The 20,585-nt window shown below is 40.6% G+C and overlaps 1 protein-coding gene and 1 pseudogene across 13 annotated transcripts in view; one reads left to right on the forward strand and one right to left on the reverse strand.

Moving 5' to 3' along the window:
- Nucleotides 1-20,585, reverse strand: part of PHACTR1 (phosphatase and actin regulator 1) — a 544,631-nt gene that overhangs the window by 141,215 nt on the left and 382,831 nt on the right. The gene's annotated exons all lie outside the window — the stretch shown is intronic.
- LOC128594956 (uncharacterized) lies at nucleotides 9,688-9,775 on the forward strand (annotated as a pseudogene).

Genomic DNA, 20,585 nt, shown 5'->3' on the forward strand with positions numbered 1-20,585 from the left:
CACTGATCATGATGTCATGTATACTTGCTGTGTGTTTGCTCCAGCCAGGATATGGAGCATTATAGGAGGCCTTGAGCGTGTGCAGGATGTATAGTCTAAATGAGGGCGCAAGTCTTGAGAGGGCTGATAAGCTGAGGGCCACGTGATGAGGAGAGAGCATCGGAGTTGCTATGCATTCAGGGGAGGGAGAAGTCCTCAGGGGCAGTGACAGCCGCTGGGGCTTGAGGCCAGGACTAGAAGGGAAGGCAGACTTGGCTTAAAGAACCAGGAAGTTCTACTAGTTACTTTAAACTAAAACAAAGACCTCAAGCAGTTCTCCCACCAAGTTATTGTAAGCTGTCTGAGATGCTAATTTTGAAAGGGTCTTTTGAGTGGATTAGTACCCAAAGCTCTACTGTAACAGATAACTCTGATACCTGGGATGGGTGAGTCAATCTTTAAAGTATCATGACTGTTTCAGACACATGGTAAGAAGCTATTTGAATTTCTTTTTTTGGAGGAGAGTCTAGTGCACTATTTTACTTGCAATGGTTCTTAGAAAGGGTAATGGAAGAAAAAAGATTAGGAAGTAACATGAAGGTCAGATGTTGAGTGACAGCTGAGTTTAAGCTTCTTTTCCTAAACTTCTAGCTTTGTGAAATCCTTTTACTACGTTAATAAAACAACAAGAAAGGATTAAGGAAAGATTATGCTTGTGTTTGGGGTCAAATCATTGAAATGCATCCTTCAAAATATTTAACAGGTCTATCCAATCATTTTGAGCAAGCTTATAAAGCATTTTAATTTTTTTTTCAAAGCAGAATGCCACATGTTGTCAAATTAAATGAAGGTAAATCTCTGAAAATTTTAAAAGGAATTTTGAAACAGGGAAATATATTAACTGAAGGATTTTCAAAATAAGTGCTGCTCTTGACTTACTGAGAGTCACAGGAAGTAAATACAGCACCCACATCTCTTCTCTTGCGACTACAGTTCATTTCCCAGGAATCCTGGGGCAGGTTTCACTAGCTGAGCATCAGCTCTGCGAGATTCAGCCCAAACCGGAGCCTGATTCCACCCAGGCCCCAGTGCCCTGACTTTCAGTGTAGGATTTCATATCACCAGGAAAGGCAACCAGACCTCAGCTACCCATTCAAATTCTGAGTAAGTTAGCTGAGAATTTCATTTATTCTTTGACAAGATTCATTTTTGTCTGTAGCACATCTTCGGTCCTAGGCTTTGGAGAGAGAGTGGTTAATAAAACGTCTAATCTGGTTTTAAAAATGCAAGGCATATAGGGCTCACTTTGCTCTGCCCAAGTATTCTGATCATGGCACCCCCGTTTTTACTGAAACTCAGTCCTTTTCTTAGTTTCATCCCTGAACTCCCTATCCTCAGGGTGGAAGATCCCCTGGTTTTTTCATATGTTGGTTAGGGCTTTCTTTCCTTCAGGATTTTGCTAGTGAATGTGATCACATACTCGGATCTTTAGGCCTGTGGCTGAGTCTTCATTTGGTATCTCACCAGTCCTGATTTCCCACCCACCTACGCTACTCTAATTGCTTGTATTTAGGCAGATTTGCATAACTTTTCCATTTCCCTAATCATGTAAGTACATAATTTTCTATATCAAATTCCTTTTTACACTGAACTTGAGTGAAAGCCCAACTACGATGGAAAGGTTGGGAAGGGGTCTGCTTTGGATGAAGGAGGTGATATTAACTTTCAAACAAACTGGGATACTCAAATGAAAGTGTCTTTGTCAACTGAATATACTTGGAGAAATGATAAGAAACCAGAAGACAATGAGACAACCAAGTAGAAAAATATAAATATAAAATCAGGGCAGGAGTGGGCTTCCTGGAGAAAGAAATTAGATGAGAAACAGCATCCACAACAGTGACTGAGCCTTAGAGACAACCATGGTGATGAGGCTGAAAGCAAAACATTCAGCAGAAGGTACAGGGAGAAAAAGCTGTCTGCAACTGGGATTTAACATATTCTAGGTTGGAATATTCTATGTAAAGAACACTACTAACCCATTTCATTCGTGGGTTATGTAACTATTTTGAACACCACCTTTAGTGGGATTTACTATATCATCGGTAAAAACATATTTCTTACATTTTTAAGTGTTCATTTTAAAGTTACTCTCATTTCCTAATTTGTATAGCTGAGGAAGGCATTTTAATTTTCCAAATAAGGATATTACACATTCAAAACCATGCATGGAGACTCCACTTAGGAAAACTGCCTGCGACTGGCTTATTCAGATGTAGGGAAAATGCAGAGTTGTCTTCTGCCACCAAAACTCCAAAGATAAATAGATTTTTAGAGGAAAAAAGGGTTAAAAGAAAATCTATGTTGGGCGGCGCCTGTGGCTCAGTCGGTAAGGTGCCGGCCCCATATACCGAGGGTGGTGGGTTCAAACCCGCCCCGGTCAAACTGCAACCAAAAATAGCCGGGAGTTGTGGCGGGTGCCTGTAGTCCCAGCTACTCGGGAGGCTGAGGCAAGAGAATCGCTTAAGCCCAGGAGTTGGAGGTTGCTGTGAGCTGTGTGATGCCATGGCACTCTACCGACAGCCATAAAGTGAGACTCTGTCTCTACAAAAAAAAAAAAAAAAAGAAAATCTATGTCTCAGCTTACGAATTTGAAATAGGGATTTGACAGAACTGGCTTCCCTTTAAAACCTACAAGGCTTTGTTAATTTAGAATGCACCCAACAGGTGATTTTAAAATGCACCTGTGCAAAACCACAGGTTGAAGGAGTGTTCTAACAAGGTCCTTCAACTATCTTCAAGCCTTATATTGCTGATTATGTGAAAGATTAGTTAAAATTTTAATTCACCTCAATAGAATTGTAAAATTTATATTGGGCTCATGGTTGCTTAGCAAAAATATGCAAGGAGAAAAAAAAGTCCTCCAGATTGTGAACTAAAGCTAATGGAAGAAAAAGTCTTCCACATTGCGTCAATTTTCTCCCCATTCAGAGAAACCCCTGGAATAGTCAATGATCCGATTAAATTAGAGGTTGATTTTGAAACTCGGTTTATATTTTCCTTTATAACACTGTATTTAAAATTAGAGGCATTTCACCATTATTTATGATCGGAAATAGATTTAACACACACTTCTTTCCTCTGTGAGAATCTAAAATTATTTCAAAATGCTTTCTGAAGTTTAAAGACACATAGCATTCACTTGTCTAATCACACCAGTTGAATTTCTAGCTAGCAGGAAGCCCAAAAAGCAGTGGAGCCACCAGCACGCAAGACACAAATCCATGCCTTAAAACTCGCCCAGTTAAATCGCTTTGAGAGTTTCCCAAACTTCCACTCTTAGATGGTTTACTTTAATTTTAGTTACAATTTTTATAGGCTCTGTAGTCTGATTTCTTAGCCTGTACCCACTCAGAAACATAAATTAGAAACCAAGAGGCTGGCTGACAGGAGAAGCCACCCACAGAAATGGACATGGAAGAGGGGATTTTAAAATAAAAAACCCTAAATCCCCCTACTCCCTTTATTAGCCCTTATGAACATCATTGTTCAGGGCATGGAGTAGTAAAGGAATGTTTTAATAAGGATGCTGAAGCATCGAGAAAATATAAAACTAGGTTCACTTTAAGAAGAAATAGGAAAAGTATATTTTAGAGAGACAGCTGTTGAGGATTGACTTTAAAATTCTTCAAGGCATTTAAAAGAGATCATCTTTTGGGAAAAACACACGGAACACTTAATTTCCTAATGCTTAATGAAGCATTACATTTCTATAATAATGTAAATTGTCATAAATCATTTGGAGATATGATTATTCATAAAGCTATAACCCTGTGTGTCTGATTAAAGTATCAAAGAAATTAGCAATTTAATAAAAGATACCTTGATGCTACCATTTTCTAAGTTCTTCAACGAGTTTCACACATCCCCTGAGTTCAGAATGATAACTTTTTCAAAGTGATGAAGCCAGAACACAACATTATGCCCTTCAAGCCTTTTAACTGTCACTGGTCTTTAGGAATCCAGACTCTCAGAGGCACCGGCAGTTAAAATTTCTGGCAGCTGTCACTAAAGCCACTGACCACTTCAATAAAAAGTAGGAGGATATTTGGGGGGGTCCCCAAATATATTTTAATTCTTAATAATATTTTCTTTGGTCAAAGATGAGAGAATGTAAATATGGCTCCGATTAAGCCAGGATTTGTATAAAACACTCAACCCCCAAACAGGGGAAAGTCTAGTACAGGAAAAAAAAAAATTCCATGGCTTTGAAGCATAATATATAATCTATCTGCAGTACAGCACTGGATACGTAATGTACACACACACACATATATTCTGATACGTAAAAGTCACTTTAAATTCTTCAAGCTGTAAGTATAGTGCACATGTCTTCATATTATGTGACTATGGTAAATATTAAAGATATATGAAATGAAATATTTTATGAATGAATGAGAAGCAAGGATTTTCAATTCCAACCGTCTAAGAAGCTGAGAAAGTTTCTTGATGTGTGTGCTAAAGGTTAACACTTAGCAAAGTGTGCAACTAAGACCAAAAGCTAAATTGTAGCAACCACACCGTGGATCAATCCCATCAATGTCAGGTACCTACTACCATGTTGGACACAAAATTCTCTTTGCACTTTCATTCTTTGAAATAATCTGTCAGGCATTTCATATAGTCCTTTCAACAAGGAGTCAGGTAGAAGAAAAGGGAAAGGGAAAAGGGAGTTTCCAAAGGTTACTTAGGTAAAAATCTCTCCACGTGGTCAATATCGGCTCCAACCTAAAAAGGTTCCAGTCAAATGATTTCTTCCTATAGCCAATTTCCATAGGATTCTTTAGAAATGGTGTCTCTTGGGGGCATATGTAGAGAACATTTTAAAAATACTTTATGCCCCCAACTACAGCTTCTATATAGATAGAAAGGGCAGGAATGCTGGAGCATATGTCCCATAGATCAAATGGGCATCCAGCAAAATGTGTTGCTGGAGAAGGATATAAAAACATGGCACCCCCAAAATATGTCACTCTAGCATATTGATTACTACAAGTTAAAGGCACTTGAAAAACAGCAGATACATGAAGATCATGCTGACCTTCCTTCTGTTTCTTAAAAGGAGGAGATAATTTCTATGTGCAAGATGTCTTCCTTATACCAGAAGGAAAATATTCTTACCATGCAGGACAGGAAGCTGAGGCCAAGGGAAATCTACACAAACCAACCTTGTCACACTAACCCTCGTGCTCCTTGTCATTTCTCCACCCAGTTATAACTACCCTAACCCAAGCCCATTTGCCTTGTCCCATTTTTATAATCTACTACTCTTTGTCCAATTCAGTATATAAGCATTCATCAAATTGTGTCCTAGGGTTTTCATTTCTTTAATGAAGACTCTTACACCATGTAAAACTTGTATTGAATAAATCTGTATGCTTTTCTCCTGTTGATCTATCTTATGCCAATCTAATTCTCAAGCCCAGTCAAAAAATCTCTAAAAGGTAGAGGTAAAGCTGGGTACAGTGTCTCATGCCTATAATCCTAGCACTCTGGGAGACTGAGATGGGATGATCACTTAATGTCAGGAGTTTGAGATCAGCCTGAGCAAAGCAAGACCCCATCTCTACTAAAAATAGAAATATTGGCTGGGGATGGTGGTACATGCCCGTAGTTCCAGCTACTCAGGAAGCTGAGACAGGAGGACTGCTCCAGCCCAGGAATTGGAGGTTGCTGTGAGTTAGGTTGAGGCCATTGCACTCTAGCCCAAGAGACAGAGTGAGATTCTGTCTCCAAAAAAAAAAAAAAAAAAAGGGAGATAAAATTTTGCCTCCCCTAAAATGCATATGGTAAAATTTTGACATTTGGTTAGGAGTATAGACTTGTAGTTCAACAGATCAAAACTCAAATTCCGTATCTATTATTACTAGTTTTGTAGTTTTGTGGCCCAGGGAAAGTTATGAAACCTTTCTGAGGTTCAGTTCCCTTGCCGCAGGTTAGAGATAATGATATTTACCATGCAAGATGGTCGTGATGTTTAAATGAGCCCAGTTATGCACTTAACAACATAATGGACATTCAGCTTGGATACCATGGTGGCTCACACTTTCTGGTTCTATTGCTAAGAAGTTTGTTCAAGACCATTCTGATCTTTTGTAGGAAGGACTCAAGCTTGGTGCAAACTAGTTGCCCATTCACAGGTTTATCCAGTATTTAGCATGCTTCCACTAGCAATTAATATTTTAGGGGAGTATGTAGTTTAGTTCTTTCTTGCATATTTTAAGAATTAAATAGCTAAATTCTTTCCTCCTTCATTTCCTCTCTTTCTCTTTTTCCCTATACTTCCAAGCCATTTATTTGGCTCTTAGTAGGTTCCAGATACACCAATATTTATTTCCACTTAAATGTAAATGCAGTATATTTTTGTGAATTAGTGATTGACTTAGCTAAATTCTAATTTACACACACAACCAATTGAGTCATATAATTTAAACCAATTTTTTTCTTCTTGCATGATTATTTGGTCTGAGTTCCAAAAAGGTAATCTTACTTGAATAAGATAAATATTTAAAAATATTATTAAATTCTTAATACCAAATGTTAACCAGGCACAGATGTGTAATCTGGACATCTTCCATGTGGAACCATCTTCATACAAAAGGCATTTATTTAATAAAACAATATTTTTCAAAGCACAGAAATATACCAGTAAATAGTGGGGATTTCTAGTTTAAATCCTTTACTAAAGAGTGAAATTTTTATGGATTTTTAGAAATAGCATATTTATTCCTTTGCTGGAGGGAGACGGAAGATGAAGTTACAGGAGTAGCAATGATAAATTACCTTTCAAAGGTGGATAAGAACAACCTCAAAAATCAGCTGGTCTTAAAAACTGATAAAACCAAGTTTAAAAAACAGGTATAATAAAAGGCTGCTACTTGTTTACAAATTAAAATCCCAGAATAAGCATACAAATTAGAGGAAAGCAAGTACATAGAATTTTCGAGAAAATTCCCTCTTAAACCATCTAAAACTACCACCATAGAAGGATTAATTAGTTGATTCTTATGGCTGTCAGTCTGGCCCTTGGCTTCTCCACTGCTAGTAGCTGATTTTCAACTTTCTCTGGTTTGCTGGGTTCATTCGTCTACTTCCCAATTTTGAAAGTTTGTTGGATTTTCTCTCTGCTTTGTCTCTTCTCTTGGTCCTAGTAGGTTCATGTGTCTATATTCTTTTAATATCATTTTACCGGTGCCATCAAGAGAGGGTGGAGATGAACTCTTGTGTTCAGCTTATTACCTGGATGTGAATCAAGATTTGGGTCTTGTTAAGGACTAAATGCTGTGTCCTTGCAAAATTCCTGAGTGGAAGATCTACCCCTTCAGTGTGATGGTATTTGGAGATGGGAGGTAGTAAGGTTAAATGAGGTCATGAGGGTGGGGCCCTAATCATGGGATTGTAGGGAGGGACACCATAGCGTCATGGAGATAGTGATAGAAAGAGACACCAGACAGCTTGCTGGTGCTCTCTGCCATGTGAGCACACAGTGCAAAGTCAACTGTCTGGGAGCCAGGGACAGAGCCATTATCTGGCCCCTTGATCTCAGACTTCCTGCTCCCAGAACTGTGAGCAATAAATTTCTGTTGTTTAAGACCCCAGCCAGCCCTAGTCTGTGGTATTTTGTTATAGCAGCCCAAACTAATACAGGTTTGTGTCTTTAACCATATCTTTACAGAAATGAAGATTTGACTAAGGATAAAAAAAGTTTTTAACTGTATTCATTGCCAAGGTGCCCACAAGTGGGATACTATGGAATAACACACCCACCAAATGACTGAGTCATGTGAGCCTGTTCATTGGGCACTAATGATTACACACATGTGTTTCAGTCTTCAAATAGTTTTGTGTCATAGGAAAGTAATTATTTAATTTTTTTTTTTTTTTTTTTTTTTTTTGCAGTTTTTGGCCAGGGCTGGGTTTGAACCCACCACCTCTGGTATATGGGGCTGGTGCCCTATTCCTTTGAGCCACAGGCACTGCCCTATTTAATGATTTTTTTTTAAAGAAAATAAACAGAAACAGATGTTATTACTGCCTTTAGTGACCTGGACCCTTGGAAAGGCCTTTTTTTGGGGAATGTTCTTGGAAGCTGTGCTCTGCAGTTCCAAGAAGACTGCTACAGCCTGGTCCAGCATCAGTAAGAGGTCCCAGTAGGATGCTTCTGGTTCAAGTGTTGAGGGGAAGGAGACTTGTATAGATTTTGGAGCACTGCTCGTCAACCAGCTCTCAATGGTTCAATACTTCCAAACCCCATGGATCCTTTTGACAAGAATCTTAACTTAGCTTTTTGGACACTTGGAACATTCTGTCTCCTTGGATCATTTGTATATGGTAGGACCTGTCCTCTTCCTGGTTACAACGACTCCCTGACTCCTCCGAGACTTGGGCCGTCTAACCTCAGAGGCAAGGTCTTCATCTTCAAACTAGCAACCTGAAGCAGTGCCCCTCAGAACTGCCTGTGTCTCCAGTCCCTGCCTCACACCACACACCATGTGAGGCCCTGAATGCGAGTGACTCCTTCCCAGCATGGGCCCCAGGTAATGACGATGTGATGGGAACCTCCAGTGCTAGCAGCAACATGTACAAACAATTCATAATCATTTTCTAGATTTTAACTTGCTATTCTTTTATCTATTTTAGAGGAATAGCTATGAACATTTGCATTCTTGTCAAAATTTCAGGGATTCAATACACCTATTATCGCTCCCCCACCTCAAATCAGCAAGAATGAAAAATATTTGCTAATTGGGTGGAGGATATGAACGACTTCCATTTTCCCTCATCGGAGCTGGCTGTAGGATCTGAATTGAAGTGGCCTTCCTGTTCTCATTTTGAGATACACACATCCATTATAAGGCTTTAAATGTTTAATGCTTTGCCCCAGCGTGAGAACGGACACGCCGTTAAGCTTCTTACTCTTCTTCTTACGCTTCATTGGTAGCCCTGTGACAGCCCCATTCAGCCCTAACTATTCTTCCGACTGTAAGAATATACAGATTGCATTCCCTTTAACCTTTAACATGTTCCCCCTACTAAATCTGATCCTGGGGAACTGTAATCTCCCCACACAGAGATGAGAAAGGCAATGAGATGCTTTCCTAAAACATTACCCTAACCTAAGAGCTGGATACAGGCTGAACTGGATTTAGCTGAAACTAAATAAAAAATGTTTGTCTTCAGCATCCAAACTACTCATTCTTTCACTTTTTTTTTTTTTTTTGACCTTTTTTTCCTCCCTAGTTCTGGGAGACATGTTCCTTGGCAAGTTTGCTACATTCCTGATCTTTCTTTATGTCACTTCCAAATTTATCTTGTGAACACTTCCTGAAACACTTACTCCCTGGTTTCTGTGAAGTCTAATTAAACAAAATGAAATAAATTTAAAAAAACACCCAATATATGCTGTCGTCTGATGAATTTTTGAGGCACTATGCAAACTCACAGATAGTAACCCTTGTGAATTTTTAAATGGACTAAAGACAATGACTAAGGCAGTCAGTCTAATGCCAAAAGTATGAGGCTAGAAGGGATAAGTGGTCTTTCCAATGGCCCTAAAATCACATCTTATACCTTCTGGGGAATGGTTCTTAACAGTATCTTCCAATTTCCAAGAGTTGAATTCTTCTTTAAGATTAAGGAGAGAGATTAATTGCTTCTCAGCCTTTGGGCTAAGATCAAGTATAGTATCTGTTCTTATCAGCTATGTAAGTAGAGAGATTAGCACAATGAACCCCCATGTATGCATTCCTCTATTTCCAACAACTGTCACTAAAATTCTTCAAAGTTAGATAAACAAGTTCGCATAGCTCTCTAGCAGTAAAGTCCTGTATTGGGTGTGACAACAGATCAATAGCTTGCCATTATCAGGATTGATAACCTGCCAGTACCTCCTGAGACCAGGTGTGGAGGAAACTCACCACATCCCTTCCTTCCTTTGGGAAGAGTTCAAGTTCACTTAATTACAGACAAAAACTGAAAAGGGCACACTTCTACACTGCTGGTGGGAATGCACACTAATACGTTCCTTCTGGAAGGATGTTTGGAGAATACTTAGAGACCTAAAAATAGACCTGCCATTCGATCCTATAATTCCTTTAGTAGATTTATACTCAGAAGACCAAAAATCACAATATAACAAAGACATCTGTACCAGAATATTTTATTGCAGCCCAATTCATAATTGCTAAGTCATGGAAGAAGCCCAAGTGCCCATCGACCCACGAATGGACTGGCAAACTGTGGTACATGTATACCATGGAATATTATGCAGCCTTAAAGAAAGATGGAGACTTTACCTCTTTCATATTTACACGGATGGAGCTGGAACATATTCTTCTTAGCAAAGTATCTCAGGAATGGAAGAAAAAGTATCCAATGTACTCAGCCCTACTATGAAGCTAAATTATAGCTTTCACATGAAGGCTATAACCCACTATAGCACAAGACTATGAGGAAGGTCCAAGGAAGGGTAAGGAAGGGAGGTGGTTAGGGTGGAGGGAGGGGTGGTTATGGTGCATCTTAGAATGGGTACAGGCGAAACTTACTAAAGGCAGAATACAAATGTCTACATACAATAACTAAGAAAATGCCATGAAGGCTACGCTGAACAGTTTGATGAGAATATTTCAGATTGTATATGAAACCAGCACATTGTACCCCTTAATTGCACTAATGTACACAGCTATGATTTAACAATAAAAAAAAAAAGAAAGGTTTGGCAAAAAAACAAACAAACAAAAACAACTGAAAATGGATTTGGGCTTTAATCAGCAGGTTATGCAATCCTAATTCAAAATAACTTTTGAAAACACAGGATACTTGAGATGTAACACATCAAGTCCTTACATACTATAACTCTAAAAAGTGGTTTTTGTAAAACCTGATTTTAATGCTCATGGGATTGTCTATCATTTGGAAAGTGCTGGTAAGTATTCTATCTCCGAGGATGAGTCCTTACTGGAGAGCGGTGGCTGTCAGGCTCAGGAATAGTGGCCTCGCTGTCTCACACTAGCAAATGCATAGTCACATCATAAATACGGGTATGTCACAATCATACCTATAATATTTCATACAAGACTGTGTGGTCACATGCACACACCCATACTTATACAGGCTTGTTTGTATCTATAAAGCCCAGAGTTGTCCCGAATGCCATGTCGCATGATGTACATTCTGAATCCAACAATCTCTCTCTCTGGGCTTCCTCACAGATTCACTGTGAAATATCGTTCATGTGATCACCATCATTTCACATACAGCCCTGCTGGCCACGCATACTGCTGCAGCCCTGGGGGAGCCCTATCTGGATTGGAAGAGGTTACTGACGTGTCTTCCTGTGGCCAGCCTCACCTGTTCCCACCTGGCTTTCTTACCACTGCCGCAGCTACATGTTAGAAACTGTGTTAGATGGAATTTAGTACAAAACCATCCTGTGAAGGAGACACTATCATTCCCATTTTGCAGATGGGGAAACTGAGGAACAAAGAAATTAAATGACTTTCTCAAGGTCATCCAGCTATTTAAGTGGCAAAAGTGGGAGCTGAACAAGGTAGGTTCTAGAGTCTCTAACCACTCTGCAATACTGTCCTCCCATTAGACCTCCCTCTCAGTGCCCACGCCCCCAATTCACGCAGCTTTTAGGGATTCTTTCTGGGTACACTGTGGTTCTTTGCTGGCACTACTTTCCCTACCGAGAAAACACATTGCTCTTGAGCTACTGAGAATTCTTTCTGCAGACTGCTCACAGCCTAAGTTAACATCATTCTCTCAGGCGGCACGTGTGGCTCAGTGGGTAGGGCACCTGCCTTGTATATAGAGTGTGGTGGGTTCAAACCCAGCCCTGGCTAAACTGCAACAAAAAAATAGCCTGGATGATGGCGGGCGCCTGTAGTCCCAGCTACTTGGGAGGCTGAGGCAAGAGAATCGCCTAAGCCCAGGAGTTAGAGGTTGCTGTGAGCTGTGTGATGCCATGGCACTCGACCAAGGGTGGTAAAGTGAGACTCTGTCTCTACAAAACAACAACAACAACAACAACAAAAACACCACTGTCTCCCCAGGCTGGGTGCCGATGCCTCCTTCATAACCTTCTCTGGTTCAGCCTTGTGTGGCTGTCGGTTGCACACCTGTCTACATACCCTGCGGCAGTATGTTTTTTAGGCGGAGTCAGGCTTGTTCTTTATCACCTGCAGCACTAGCAGAGAGCTCTCAATCACCTGTCACTGAACTGAATCATAAAAATGTGAAGAAACACGGTGGCATCACATGCCACACTGCTGGGTGAAAGATTTCCCCCAAAGAGGCGAAGATACACTCTAAAATGATGACAAGACAGACAACGCCTTGATTTTCTGCACACCCCCTGCTTTGCCCACAAATGGGCTAGGGCAGAAAGGAGAGGAAGGACGATGTGCCCTTTGCAGCCAGCGCCATCCTCGCTCTGCAGAATGACATACAAGAAATGAACAGAGCAATCTGTGGAAGAAGCAAGAAGGTCCCTCCCTCAACGGCTAAGAAGGACCAGAGAGAAAACCAGCCTTATAGCAGCCGGCAATGGACTTCAACAGTCAGATGTCTTGTACTCTGCACTTGACTCATTTTCCTACTAACTCTCCATGCCAAGTTTTATCTCAACAGTGTGGGTTTGGATGTCACAGCAGGGCACCTCACGCAACCCACCTAATATTGCTGCGTCTTCTGATTTCATAGTTTGTTGAAATGGGATGTCTTTTTCAGGAAGGAAGGCCGGGAAGGATAGAATGAGGGGTTGAGGAGGGAAAGGAGAGAGGGAAAGGAGGAAGTTAGCGGAACTAAACTGTAGACCAGGAGGGAAGCTCTTTATTACAATACATTTCTGCATTTATCTTTTATACATGGTAATAATGAATAAAGGATTTGGAAACTGTTGAGATGCTAGCCAAGGCAAGCTCTTTCTCCATGGGGAAGAGGAGGTACCAGGAGTGGCCATTTCAGAACGCAGACTAAATAGGAGGTAAGGCAAGAGATGAGCCAGGTGCCCATGGGCCCCTCTGCCAACTATGTCACCAGCAGGTTGATCTCATGCTATGGGTAGGGTGCATCTCTAGGAAGCAATTCCATAATCAAATAAAGGTGGGTTTGACTTGGGTGTTTCTATGCAAAGAAAAGCCTTTGGCACACTTCCCACTCAGACTTTTTCTCTACAAGTTTGGATTCCTTAGAGATGGCATAGGGAATAGTAAGTAGGAAAAAGAAAAATATGCGTCAGCTTTTTATGGCGACATCTGTTCTGCTGGAAGTGTTCCCAGAGCCGAAGAGAGGTGTTTGAAGTCCAAGGGGCTAAAGCCTCAGCAGAAACATTTAATGCCGAGACCTTCTCAGGCCTTCCACTTCGGGAAGGACCTGCTGGAGCACACAGCTGCTACCAGACAGCCAGCACGTGCAAAGGTCTGAATCCGCTCTTCTGTAGGAAGCAGAGATGAACCCAAGTCTGAGCTGTGAGTTATGGTTGCAGGGCCGGGAGACTCAGCGGCCTCTTCCCCAGTGCCTGTGCTGGGCTATAGGGGTTCCAAGAGACCTCCACGAGGTGATATGTTCTCAACATTGCCCCCATATCACACAGTGTGGCCTTTCTCTAATTGGGGAAAATTCACTTTCCCATGAAAAAATTTAATACAGGGTGGCGCCTGTGGCTCAAGGAGTAGGGTGCCGGTCCCATATGCCGGAGGTGGCGGGTTCAAACCCAGCCCCGGCCAAAAAAAAAAAAAAGAAAAAATTCAATACATGTAGGATGATATGGTAGCCCTCCAATTAAATGACAAAAGGAACCAAATTATCAAGAAATTGCAAAAAAAAAAAAAAAAAAAAAAGAAGAAAAATTGCTAACCTTGCCAAGTGCAGTGGCTCATGCCTGTAATCCCAGCACTTTGGGAGGCTGAACAAGGAGGGTCTCTTGGGATCGGGAGTTCAAGACCAACCAGGATAATACAGTGAGACCTTATCTTTATAAAAAGTTAAAAAAAAAAATTAACTAGGCATGGTGGCGTGAATCTATAGTCCCAGCTACTGGGAGGCTAAGGCAGGAGGATTGCTTGAGCCCAGGAGTTCAAGGCTGCAGTGAACTATGATCACAACACTGCACTCCAGCCTGGGTAACATGGTGGGGGGGAGGGGAGGGGGGGAGGGAAGACATTGGTAAGCATTATAAATGAAAAATCTCAAGTTAATTCTGAAGCAAAATGATGTTTTCCAACAAGTGTTAGATAAGTTTAAATTAATGGATTTTCATAAATATATTACATGATGCTGGTCTCTGGGTATTTCTCTGGAAGGGAAGCATTTCTTATCATGCACAAGGATTAATTTTCTATCTTATAGTATATGAAAAATATGCTTGGAGGCGGGGCATGATGGCTCACGCATGTAATCCTAGCATTCTGGGAGGCTGAGGCAGGTGGATTGCTTGAGCACAGGAGTTTGAGACCAGCCTGAACAAAAGCAAGACCCCGTCTCTACTAAAAAATGGAAAAGACTCTGTCTCAAAAAAAAAAAAAAGAAAGAAAGAAAGAAAGAAAGAAAGAAAAATATGCTCGGAGTGAAAAAGAAGTTAAAATTTTTTGTTACTTTGATCCTTTTGAGTTAGAAAAAAAAGACTGAAAAGGGAAGACAGACAGAGGTTTTCTGAAAACCCTCCCATGAGGGGAGAATAAATATTATTCAGGGTTTATTATGTGCTCAGTGCTTTTGACTCTTAAGTACTCGCCTTCCTATTTAGGATTGTAAACACTGTGGTTCCCATTTTACAGATGAGGCAACCAAGACTCAGAGCATTGCAGGAATAGTCCCCAAAGCAAATGCATGGCTGGACAGACTTGCAAACCCATATGGGCCTACCACCAGCATCTGGGCTCTGTCCCCAGCCATGTCATCCTCATAGGACAAGCATCAGAGCAATGAACTCAGGGAGTTGAAAAAAGATATTGTTTAATAAGCTACAATGACTGGGATAACACTGCTTCTCTGAGGCCAAGGCAGCTCTGGCCTGTCGAAGGAGGTGCAGGGAGCTGCAGCACCCCATCATGACTGGGGAGCATGCGTTCTTCCTCACACACACCTTCCAAGCAGGAACAATGGAGGAAGCAGAAAACCTATGAATACATTCAGTCCACTTTCCTTTTCCTTTTTAGAAAAGTTTAAAATATTTCTCTGAGGTTTTAATCCATTGGTAGAAACAGTCTGAATGTTGAATTTCTTGTTCGGTTCTATTGGTACAGCACTGAGGACCATAGATTGGTTTTAGGAGGAGAGTAATATGAGATTCTATAATACATGCAACATGAACATTTAAAATTATCCTCCTGCTTGTAAAAATCAAGAGTTGAGTGGAGAGGCTATGCTTGATTTATTTGAGACATCTGTTGAGTGCTTAGCACATGCACAGCTCTGTGTTAGGTGGGATAAAAATGTAGAAGAGGAGGTGGCTAAGAAAGGAGATTACAATTGCTGGGGGATGACAGATGGATTATAGTGCTACTATCTCTGATGAATATAATGGAGAAAGAAAGGGATATGATCTGTGCAGGCTAAAATTACAAGGTGAATTACTGCAAATTATGTTACATGCCATTTTAGAAGCCTCAGTCAGTGGGATTTAAAAATATGCACACATTCACATATATCCCATCTTCTCCACCAAAGACCACATTTTTGTGAAACTTACAAGGTATACTAACTAGTTACAAAACAGGTGCCACATAAAAATTTGTTTGATGGAATCGAGCAGGTCAGATGGTGACTGGAATTTAAATTTAGCCCTTTAAGAGCTAAGGATATATTTTAATTTGATATTTACTGCCTTTTAATAATAGTCCTCCGAGATTATTCACAGACATCCATTTTCCAAACAAATCCACATGATATCAGAAAAGACTGAGTTTCAGCTAATTTTTTTTCTATTTTTTTTTAGTAGAGATGAGGTCTTGTTCTTGCTGAAGCTGCTCTTGAACTCCTGAGCTCAAGCAATCCACCCACCTCAGCCTTTCAGAGTGCTAGGATTACAGGCATGAGCCACCGACTCTGGCCAACAACCAGTGACCTTTAATTTAAAGGGAAATCCAAGAGACTGGGGACAAGTGGCAGATTTCTACAGAAAAATGTTAGTGGCTCCAAATCAACATGGTGGCTGACTTCCTCCCATGGTACACCTTGTCCTTGGCACTTCCAGGCTTCAAAGTTCTGCAGATCTAAGGCTCAGTCTGAGCAACTGAGCTAGGATAGACCTTGCTCAGGTTTTAAATAAACCAAGAAGCTACTGAGCACCTCACTTTAATGGGCCAGCCTTGATACTTTAAAAAGTATCATGTTTAGGCCAGGCGCAGTGGCTCACGCCTATAATCCTAGCACTCTGGGAAGCCAAGGTGGATGGATTGCTTGAGCTCAGGAGAGCAAGACCAGCCTGGGCAAGAAGGAGACCATGTCTCTGCTAAAAAAGAAAAAAAAAAAAAAAAAGCTAGAAATTGTGGTGGGTACCTGCAGTACCACCTTGGGAGCCTTGGGAGGCTGAGGCAAGAAGATCACTTGAGCCGGGGAATTTGAGGTAGCTGTGAGCTATGATGTCATGGCACTCTACGCAGGGAGACAGAGTAAGACTGTCTCAAAAAAACAAGGTCTATCCAAAAAAGTATCATGTTCAGAGATAAAAAATTACCACCTACCAGCAGTATCACTAGGGACAAGCAATTTGATCTTTACCTCAATTTCCTCATCTGGCAATGGGGAAAATAATGTTATCATTTATTTCATGGGGGGCATTGTGAAGATGAAATGAGATAATCCAAACAGAAGGCTTAAAAGTTGCTCATTATCATTATTCTCTCCTCAGAAGTTATAGTTTTTCCATTTAGTCCTTAAACTTTTACTATTTTAACTTCTTTAAATAATAAAACATCATTCACTTACAAAAAATGTATACAGTGCATAAATGTATTCCTTATTAAAAAGAGCACACCTCTGTAGCCACCACCTGGAAACAGGAAACAAAACCTTGCCAAAAAAGAAGAAAAAAAAAGAACTTTGCCAGCTCCTCAAAGACCCTTCTGTGGCCCTTCTCCATGTCCATTTCCTCTATTTTCCCTAAAAGCAAATACTGTTCTATCTTCTAAAATACTTTAGTCTTCTTCCAAGGAGGCCTTGAATGACTTAATGCATGCTAAGTGCGCAGTAATTGTTGGCTATTTTTTTTTTTAAGACAATAAAAGGAACACTGAAAGCAGTTTTCCACTTTGCCACATGACATTGCTCTCATTTTATAATTGCACTGTTAGCCTGTCTCAGGCCAGAAGCAGCTGGCATTTACCACCCTGCATACAACAGTGGGACTTCAAAGCAGGCTGGATTTATAAAGCTGGTTTCTATTAATCAAGTGCACATTCCCCCAATTTCAGTCCAGTCAACTGCTCACCGTTAGTCTCTTTAATAGTATCCATCAGGGGCCAGGGGCCAGGGGCAGTGGCTCATGTCTGTAATCCTAGCACTCTGGGATGTCCAGGCAGGTGGATCGCTTGAGCTCAGGAGTTCGAGATCTGCTTGAGCCAGAGTGAGATCCTGAGCTCTACTAAAAATAGAAAAACTAGCCAGGCGTGTGTCAAGTGCCTGTAGTCCCAGCTACTTGGTAGGCTGAGGGGCTGAGGCAAGAGGACCTACTTACGCCCAAGAGTTTGAGGTTGCTGTGAGCTGTGATGCCATGGCATTCTACTAAGGGTGACAGAGTGAGACTGTCTTAAAAAAAAAAATAGTATCCATGAGGATCTGGAGCCTTAAGGATTGCATTTTTGCTGATTAGCTTCATCCAGAACTTTTACAGAAAAACCAGGTAATTCCAGCACCATATTGGAAGAAGAAAAGTGGAGAACTAGTGCATGAAGAAGAAAATGTGCAGCACATAAACCATCCAGGGCCCCCTGAACACACAGTGGTGTACCAGCACATCATTATTCATCCAAAGCAGAAGAAGATCCATAACTGGGTTGAGAAATTATTGTGCACCTGCTGTTTTGTCAGAAGAAATGGGTTCTTATCCTTTAGGCCTAGCTCTGAATTCAGTGGGAGGTGTGGCGTACTGTTCTCTGTGAGTGTTCCTTCTCAAGCATGGGGTGCTCATCCACATGTTTCCATTATCTTCCATTTATTTTTAGCCCAAGTCCCAGTGCAACTGGAAAATGTGAGGATTTAAAGCAGTGGAGACAGGAGCCCCACTATCCACAGCGGCAAGCTCAGTAACTTAATATACCTTGTCGGTAGCTTTTCTCCCTCTCTGACTTTGCCTCACTCCTGTTGTCTGAGATTACCTCTCAAGTAAACTACTTGCACACAAACCCTTGTCTCAGGCTCTGCATTCAGCATAGTGCAAACTAAGACATGGATATAAGGGAGAAGAAGGTATAACATCAAAAGATATCCCTTTGGGAGGTAGAATCAAGCGTGGCTAGATTGATGCCTGATGGGGGGAAGGGAGGGGTGAGAGAGGGAGAGAGAAGGGAAGAGAGGAGGAGAGAGGAGAGAGAGAAAAGGAGAGAGAGAGAGAGAGAGGGAGAAAAAGAAGAGAGAGAGAAGGAGGGAGAAAAGTAGAGGGGAGAAAGAGAGGGGGCGAGAGAGGGGGAGAGAGGGGAGAGAGAGGAGGAGGGAGAGAGAGGAAAAAGGGAGAGAGAGAGGGGCAAAGAGAGGGAGAGAAAGGTGGAGAGAGGGGCAGAGATAGATATATGGGGTTGGGAAGTGGTTCTCCCCTTTTAACCATTATGTGTGGCCTTAGGGAGGTCACTTTATGTTGAGTTGGACTACAGTCAAATAAGGAAAAGGTATACAAGTCTTCAACCAACTAATTCTCTAGCAATATAAAAACAATTCTGGGCTAAGCCTGTCCTGAGTCATTATAGCGTTTAACTCTAAGGATTGAAAGACAAACAAGCATTAAGATTCCATACAGTTCTGTTACCCATAAAATGAGGGCATTGGCCCTAACTTGGAAGGAAGTTTAAGCTATTTTAAGGTTCTGGTCCTGGAATCAGACAGCGTAGTTTGAATTCCAGCTTTATCCTTTCACCACTAGGTGATCTTACATAATTTTTTAAAAATCTCTTTAAGACTCAATTTTCTTATTTGCAAAATAGGTTTATGACTAGCTCCTTCCTCTTAAGAGTAGCTTTAACGTTTCCATGAGCATATGTATGCAGTTCATTTAGCACTGTGTCTGGGATACAGGGAGAGTATAATAATGTCCATGTTACTTGCTATTATTGTGATGATGGTTTATAGCTTTTAGAGCCAGATAATTCTCTGTTGTAGATGGGGATCTCCCATGTGTTAGAGGCTGTTTAGTAGCATCCTTAGCTTCTATCAAATAACCCTTACCCCTAAATCTGTGACAATCAGTAGTATCTCTAGACATTGCCAAATGTCCCCCCCAGACCAATAATGAGCAGCAAGATTGAATCAATAATGAAAAGTCTCCTACTCCCTCCAAAAAAATCCCAGGACTAGACAGATTTACAGCCAAATTCTACCAGACATACAAAGAAGAACTAGTGCCAATCCTATTGAAACCTTTCCAAAAGATTGTGAAGGAGGAGGAAATTCTCTATAACTCATTCTACAAAGTCAATATCACCCTGCTACCAAAGCCAGGAAAGGATGCAACAAAAAAGAAAACTATAGCACAATATATCTGAAGAACACAAATATAAAAATCCTTAATAAAATACTAACAAATCGAATCCAATGGCACATCACAAGGACAATTCAGTATGTTCAAGAAGGTTTCATCCTAGGGATGCAAAGATGGTTCAACATATACAAATCAATCAATGTGATTCACCACATAAACAGAATTTAAAACAAAAACTATATGATCATATTAATAGATGCAGAAAAAGCATTTGATAAAATCCAGTATCCTTTCATGATAAAAACTGTGAACAAACTAGGCATGGAAGAAACATACCACATAATAAGAAAAGTCACATATAACAAACTCACAACCAACATTATACCAGATTGGTAAAAGTTGAAAGCATTTCCCTCAGAACTCGACAAAGGATACCCACTTTCACCACTTCTATTCAACATGGTACTGGAAGTCTTAGCCAGAGCAATCAGGCAAGAGAAAGAAATAAAGAGAATTCAAATTGCAAAAGAGGAACTCAGATTATCTGTGTTTGCTGATGATATGATCTTATACCTAGAAAACCCTAAGGCTTCTTCCAAGAGATTCCTAGTCTGAATATAAATTTAGCAAACTTTTGGTTTATAAAATCAATGTACAAAAATCAATAGAATTTCTATGTACCAGCAAGGACCAAGCTGAGAACCAAAGCAGGAACTCAATCCACTTTACAATCGCTGCAATTAAAAAAAAAAAAAGCTAGGAATAAATTAAACAAGGAGGTGAAAGATCTCTAGAAAGAGAACAACTACAAATCACTGATGAAAGAAACCATAGATTACACAAACAAATGGAAAAACATCCATCCTCAAAGATTAGAAGACCCAATAATGCTAAAATGACTATATTTTCAAAG

Source organism: Nycticebus coucang, chromosome 9 (genome assembly GCF_027406575.1).
Source record: "Nycticebus coucang isolate mNycCou1 chromosome 9, mNycCou1.pri, whole genome shotgun sequence".
NCBI lineage: Eukaryota > Metazoa > Chordata > Mammalia > Primates > Lorisidae > Nycticebus > Nycticebus coucang.